At 34.6% G+C, this 7,749-nt stretch overlaps 1 pseudogene; it reads left to right on the top strand.

Moving 5' to 3' along the window:
- The first annotated feature begins 5,266 nt into the window (after positions 1-5,266).
- On the top strand, positions 5,267-5,363 carry LOC149169740 (U6 spliceosomal RNA; annotated as a pseudogene).
- The last annotated feature ends 2,386 nt before the right edge of the window (positions 5,364-7,749 follow it).

Raw genomic sequence — 7,749 nt, 5'->3', positions numbered from 1 at the left:
GGCACAAAAGAACAATGTGGTGGAAATGAAAAGGGTTTGTGATAACTACAATGATTGGCTATATGTTAAGTCTCCTTCTTTGTTTGGGTCTAAGTGTTTTAGACAAGTAATGTCCACACGGAAAATATGAGTCATGCAAAATGGAAAACTATTAGTGGATCTATGATGCCCATACTTTTGGATCTTCATTTTAAAGTTGTCATTTCACTTAGTGAAGTGTTCATGTTTTGACTCAACCAAGTAGAGAAAGGAAAGGAGAAAACTTAAAAAATGAGCATATAAATTTCAAACACTATATGAAACCCTTTAAACAAGGAACAAGCTCTATTGCATATAAAATAAGATGGGATCCATATTTCAACTTCAAATAAGTAAGTGTCTTTTCACATTTTATTAGTAAATAAATATAGAGGTGAAGAAGAGAAAGGCTTACTACCCAAAGAGGTGAAGTAATCAACTTTGTTGGGGTACTGAATAAGCCTTCTAGTAGTGAAACAATGATTGTGATTCCTTGAGGTGGCTGTGTCGAGGTATTGAACATGATCGTTGGAAGTAGAGCGACACTGGGGAATGTGCTTAACATATTATTAGAAGAAGCTCAGTACATTATTACCCTTTCCTAAATCTAAATAGCCAAGTTCTGACATATATTTGAATGTGTTTAATCCAAGAAAATAGGAGAATCCATGTGGTAAGATTGCATAAGTGGTGAATCTAGGGTGATCCTTATGATGATTCAATAGTTCATAAAGGTATAGACTTTCTGCTAAAAGCAATAACTAGACAAAGAAGTTGAATTTTTTCCAGTGTGTCACCAAGTGTTGTCGCTGCTACAACACCCTCCAAAATTTTTCCATATTTAAATTTTGGAGCCTACCTCCCATCATGTGAAGTGTTTCTTTTATTCGTCAAGTTTCATTTTATGTTTTTATACATGTTTGAAGTGTCCATTCCCCTTCCTAAATGTTTTCATATCATTAAGAGTAACTATACCACACTTTTGAGTCGTAGTGCACCTTGTAGTCACAAAATGACACTTATGTGTCGCATGACACGTGCTTTGTTTGTAAACTATCATTTTCAAGTATATTTATTATTTTTGGTTGCTATTTGAGTTGTATTGATGAGTTGAGATGTATAACGCTTGATCTTGCTCTAAACTCATTATCTCTTTCCATGTTGTACCCCTCCATACTTAGTCATTTTCTCACCTTGTGACTCCTCCTTTGGGCTAGGGAGAGTGCATTGTGCACTTTTAGAGCCCAATAATGACCCTACTTGTCATCTAGAAATGTGCCCTGTGCCACCCTAAGCCTTCCCCTCTCTCCTGTGCACTACACATTACTTAGCAGGAACCCTCTCCTTCCTACTTACTTTTCCTCCTTGTGTCAGCTTTTCCCCTTGTTTCTTAGTATTCTGCATTGCACACTTCGAGTAGGAAGTTCTTCCCCTCCTTGTGTCTTAGAACTATGCCCTGCATCCTCCTTGTGGCCATGGCATTCCTCCCTAGTGCGTGGTGTAGTCCTAGTGAATAGTCCTTGTAGGCTTGCCTCTTGGAAATGCGCCATGTGCCCACCTTGCCTCCTCCTCTTCCAGATCTGTGCATGGTGTAGTCTTAGTGGGAATTCATTACCCCCTATCTCCCACAAGTGTGCTTTGTGCCTAGAAGGTACTCTTCCCTCTCCCTGGTTCACTTTTGATCCACAATTGGTACATTGCATAAATCATATTAGAGTAGGAGATTTCCAGGATAATGTTTTCTTGCCATAAGTAATCCATACTTGAAAATGTTCTCAGTAAGTATGTCAGAGGATGTTGAGGAGATTTTATAAGAGAAGTTTTCCAAAGAGGCATTTTTAAGACAAAGGCACAAAGGCACCATGTTGTGATAGTTGAAGGGATGTTGGTTTGTGATGATTAAAGTGACACATGAAGACTTCATAATCTATTTAGACCCTTTGGAGGGTAGAAGGCAACTATTTAGTGAAAGATCTATTACAAGTATTGAAGACATAGTGGAAATATTGTCACTTCTTGAAGAACATACTGTTACAAGCCATCGAGTTCCAAGTCATCAATATCAATGACTTGTCTTGTTGTCGTCACATGATGATGTGGACAATGATGATGCAATTTCAGAAAATATTTTAAATATGTGGAAGTACAAGAGTCACATATGGACAAAAGAGTCACTAAGAAAAGTCCAAAATTCTTGTGGAAATTCAAAGGTCACATTAGAAGTCCAAGATTTTTGAGGTTAGTTCAAGGGTTATGGGGATATGAAAGGTCATCCCTCTTGTTATAAAAGAAGCCTCATTACTCAAGAAAAAGAATTTTCACCTTGGCTTATCCAACTAGGCCTTAGAGAGAAGATTGTTCTTTTGGGGAGCAAGTAGTGGCTTAATGCTCCACTATTAGAGCTAGTCATGTCTCATTGTAACCATGTATCTTGGAAATTTTTCTTAATAATAGAATCTCATTGAGCCAACACACTTTCATGCATATATTGTGAATGTTGTAAGACTATTCTTTAAATTTTTGTGGTATGTGTTTATTTTTTATGTATTAAATATATTGAACTGCTTCATTGGCTTTGGTGCTCATCTTGTTGAATGTATGTTGTATTTTCTTTAATGATTGTTATGTCTTTGTGAACTAATTCACTAGATGATTAAAAATTCTTTCATATGTATGTGTGTGTGTCTTTATTAGAATAATGCTATTAATTTTATTCTAAAGACTCACTTTCTCTTCCCTTTTGGTGAAAAAACCTTGACACATATTGCAATTGAACATTTCACAGGGCTTACTTACTTGCTCATTCGAAATTACATGTGTGTTGCTTTCTTATGCTAACTATTGCAACCAAGGAAACTCTTTAAGATAATGGTAGCCAAACCACATTTCGGATGGGGCTCCTACACTAAACAGTGTGAGGTATAATTGGGACTTCATATCGGGGAGACCCCCTGTGTGTTAACGATTTCCAACACCATCAACATATTCATACATGCATACATGTGCAAGCTAATGTCGGTGAAATTAGCCTTGTTTTGAGTCCACTTCCATTAGATTTTAATTCGTCCCCTCAGCGAGGAAACCCTTGTTTCTTCATATTCTCTCTATCTTCTAAATCTTTTGTTAAGTCCCCATTATCTCTCATATCGTTTTGATGTGGAAGATCATAGGAAGAAAATATTTAGTGGCCTATGAAGGAGGAATCTAAAGAATGGTTCCATTAGGTGCCCATGAAAAGAGAAGTGATATTCGTCCATTATATTGTTACCATTTTAGTTAATAAGAAACTCATCTTTCCTATCTCCATTTCTGTGTTTATACGATATTCTTTATATTTATGCATTATAATTTGAATCTCACTAGCATTTTATATTCAATGTTATGTTGAAATGGATTTTATCTACTCCTGTTTTCTATGTTGAACACATGCCTAAACGATAGTAAACAATAAGAATATCAAAGTAAAATTTAATATAAAATGTGAATGAAATCCAAATTCCAATGCATAGTTATAAAGCATATTATATAAAAATTGAAATGGGGACATGAAATATGAGTTTCTTATTAATTGAAACATAAACCACATAATGGATAAAGATCACCTAAATCCTACCTTGGGAGCTAAATGGAACTGTCATTTAGATTTGTCTTTCCTTCACCACTGATGATCTTCCTCCTATGATCTTTTGCCTTGAAATAATGTGAGATATAAGGGGGACCCAATAAAATGTTAATAATATAGAGAGACGATGAGGACACTAGGGTTTTCTCACTGAGGGGATGACTTCAAAACATAGGGAAGTATACTTAGATCGAGGATAGTTTTACTAGCAATAAGTTGCACAAGTAGGAATGTATGAATTCTACACCTCGAGCATCAATTTATACCCCCAATAATTGGTTGAAGTCATTGAGGTATAGGTTGTACCATGTGGCTTCTGATGTAACTCATAAACCATATAAAAAAAGTGCTAAAATGTGTATATTTAAATTTTTTTGGTGCATTTTGAAGGCAAACACAAGATGTTTTTACAAAAATTCATGGACATAGACATATTTCTTTTATGAGAATCACATATATGTGAATTATGCTATAATATAAATGGTGTATGGAAACTCAAAAAGTATTTTTTGAAGAAATGTTCAGTGAGACATAGTCTGCTATAGGGAAATGAATTTGATGTCATGTCCAAAAGTTGCATCTTAGAACAAGTTTGAAAAAACATTCTATAACATTCACTATTTACTCATGAAGGTAGATTAGTTGGAATCCACATGTACACCATCTGTACCATCCATTTGGCAATCAAATCTCACTTTTGTTTTTTTTCTATTGAGTTTCAGTCTTTGGAATTCTAGATGTTGGATATGTTTTGTAACACTATCATCAAGGTTATTTATGCTTGGTTCCATTGTATTTGGGTTCTGTTGTATCCCTGGAGGTAACCCCTGATTGCAAGAGGTCAATGGCCATGACATCCAAAGATTGAATAAAAACTTTTAAAATTATTGCCTGGAGGTATGGACCATGAGAACTTGTAATGAATAGTTTAGTTCAAAGACCCATCTTTAAAAACCAACATGACTAGAAATAATGAGGTTTGTAGAGTTTTTGAGCTAGAAAAATGGTTTAGAAGGAAAATCAAGGAAGACATGGTTTAAATTTAGGCAGTTAAGACTTTGAATTCAAGCTTATGTAGAAAGAATGATGAAAGATTGAGAAAATGTGTATGAATTCCTGGAAGTGGACCATCTATTAAGGGTTTGAAATATAAACAACATCAGTACTAACAAGTAAATTTATGAAGTGTTAAATTGAAACAACTTGTTGCATCATACATTGTTCCAAGAGAAAAAAGACATAAATGAAATAATACATACAAGAGAAAAATAATGTATGCAACTGCACCCAAAACTAGAATCAAAACAAACTTCTATCACTGAGTCCTTGAGAGATTTTTTCATTACATATTGTCATGATTTTCAAGATCAGAACTCTTAAAAGTATCATACTTTTAACCCTGTCCCCTAAACTAACTATTCAAAAATCATTAATTAAAATTGATTTTAATAGTTATAAAAACGATTCCAAAAATATTATATAATATAATATAATATATATATATATATATATATATATATATATATATATATATATATATATATATATATATATATATATATATATATATATATATATATATAAAATAAATATATCCCACTTTCTAATATATATGCATATGCTAGAGTCTTTTTGGAGACATCTTATAAAATTGGAACCATACTGAGAAGATTAGCATGGCCCCTGTGCAAGGATGAAAAATTGAGAAATGGTCCATTTTTTTTTAATATATGCATATGCTGGCAAAAACCACAGGTGGTTTTTGGGAAACCACAAACCACTTTGAGCTCTCTCTGGTAGCGATTTTTGAAAAATGTGATGAGGGGTGTCGCATTTAACATCCATCATTGATTTGGAGTACTGGTGGTTTTTCAATTCGGGTTTGTGCCACCTTCCATTCCATTAAACTCTGATTGAGTTAACCCATCCTAAAACCATTGGATGGAGCTCAGACTAATTTCATTTGCTAATGATTATAGCAGCTACATAAAAATTACCTGATGCGTTGACTGATCAGTAGGTTTCATGTTTCACATGGGCCGCATTTATACTGTGGAGCTATTTTTATTGAGCTTTCCTGTACCATACCAGAACCATAAACAACATGAGAGAAACCAGAACCGATTGAACCAACGCTAGCCTGATGAAACAAACAACGCCTCAAGAATATTTTGCATAGATTGATGCTGCCATGGAAGTCTAACAAAATCTTTATAAACTCATTGTTGTGCTAGAGAAAGTCAACTAGGCTTTGGCCTAAGTGCCTCCCATTATTTTTTTACACGAGAAGATTTCCACCTTTTATACCTCTATGAGCTGTGTTCATGTTGTGTAGACAGGCCAACCCAAATTGAATTTGGCATGTGTATATCCTTATTATAGGCTCTTTAAGTGGTCGAAAATCATTAATTAAATTGTGGATTGAGCCTCCAGGAACATATTCTAGATATATTTAAAAAAAATCCTCCATAATTTCACTACCATAATATTGTATACTATTGGGATGTTCCAACCCGCTGAGAAGATTTATTTCGTTTTAGGTATCTACATAATTTTCCAAATTCATTACTGCTTCATGACCAATATCTATTTTATCTCCCTCATAAATATGATTTTTTTATAATTGTGGGTTTTCACAGGTCTATCTGTTGATAGGCCGACACAATACCAACGTATTTGCAATGATATTATTTTGGGCATTTATTCAATTACTTCGACCTGTGTGATTTTTTTTATGATTATGGGATATATCCCACATCAGTTATATATAAAATGATCTTATTTTTTATGTCTCAAGGCTCTCATTTCATATCGATGCTTGAGAATCCCCATCGGTCCCATAGTGGGCCCTTCCTCGATTTTGCATCTTATGTGGTTCATTGTGTACATGTTGCATGGATTGTGGGACTCATCATTCTATACATGTTGCATGGGTTCATTGTCTACATCTTGTGGGACTCATCATTCTGTACATGTTGCATGACTCATCATTGTTCATTGTGTACATGTTCCAGGACTCATCATTTTGTACATGTACATGTTGCATGACTCATTATTATTCATTGTGTACATGTTGCATGGATTCATTGTCTACATGTTGCATGGGTTCATTGTGTATATGGTGTATGACTCATCATTCTTCCTTCATGGTGTACATGCTGCAAGGATTGTGTACATGTTGCATGACTCATCATTCTTCATTGTGTACATGTTGCATGACTCATCATTCTATACATGTTGCATGGATCGACGGTGGGACTCATCGCCATCCTTAATTGAGAAATACAAAAAACTCGATTACTTTGATTATGAAAGATTGAGCTACAACATGTTTGACTATGCAAGATTGAGCTACAACAGGTTGTGTACATGTTGTGGGACTCATCATCAATATTTGAGCTACAACAAGTTGTGTTATGCAAGATTGAGCTACAATAGGTTGTGTACATGTTTCATGGACTGTGGGACTCATCATCGACATCCTTAATTGAAAAAAAAAAAAACTCCATTACTTTGACTATGCAAGATTGAGCTACAACAGGTTGTGTACATTACTTTGACTATGCAAGATTGAGCTACAACATGTTGTGTACATGTTGCATGGACTGTGGGATTCATCATCTCCATCCTTAATTGAAAAAAACAAAAAACTCCATTACCTTGACTATGCAAGATTGAGCTACAATAGGTTGTGTACATGTTGCATGGATTGTGGGACTCATCACCATCCTTAATTGAAAAAAACCAAAAAACTCCATTACTTTGACTATGCAAGATTGAGCTACAACAGGTTGTGTACATGTTGCATGGACTGTGGGACTCATCGACATCCTTAATTGAAAAAAACAAAAAACTCCATTACTTTGACCATGCAAGATTTAGCTACAACAACTTGTGTACATGTTGCACGGACTGTGGAACTCATCGCCATCCTTAACTGAAAAAAAAAACAAAAAACTCCATTATTTGGGCTACCTAATATATAGTCAAAATTGAGCTACAATAGGTTCTTTCCATTTGGACTATCTAATATTCTATCTCCATTATGTTATTTCTATTTGGACTACCTAATATTCTATCCCCATTATGTTGATTATGCAAGGTTGAGC

This window comes from Pinus tabuliformis, chromosome 4_2, assembly GCF_031772625.1.
Source record: "Pinus tabuliformis cultivar Carrire ecotype Pingquan chromosome 4_2, CPIR1, whole genome shotgun sequence".
Taxonomy (NCBI): domain Eukaryota; kingdom Viridiplantae; phylum Streptophyta; class Pinopsida; order Pinales; family Pinaceae; genus Pinus; species Pinus tabuliformis.
The sequence above is the reverse complement of the archived record's forward strand: the minus strand, read 5'-3'. Positions and strand labels throughout refer to the sequence as shown.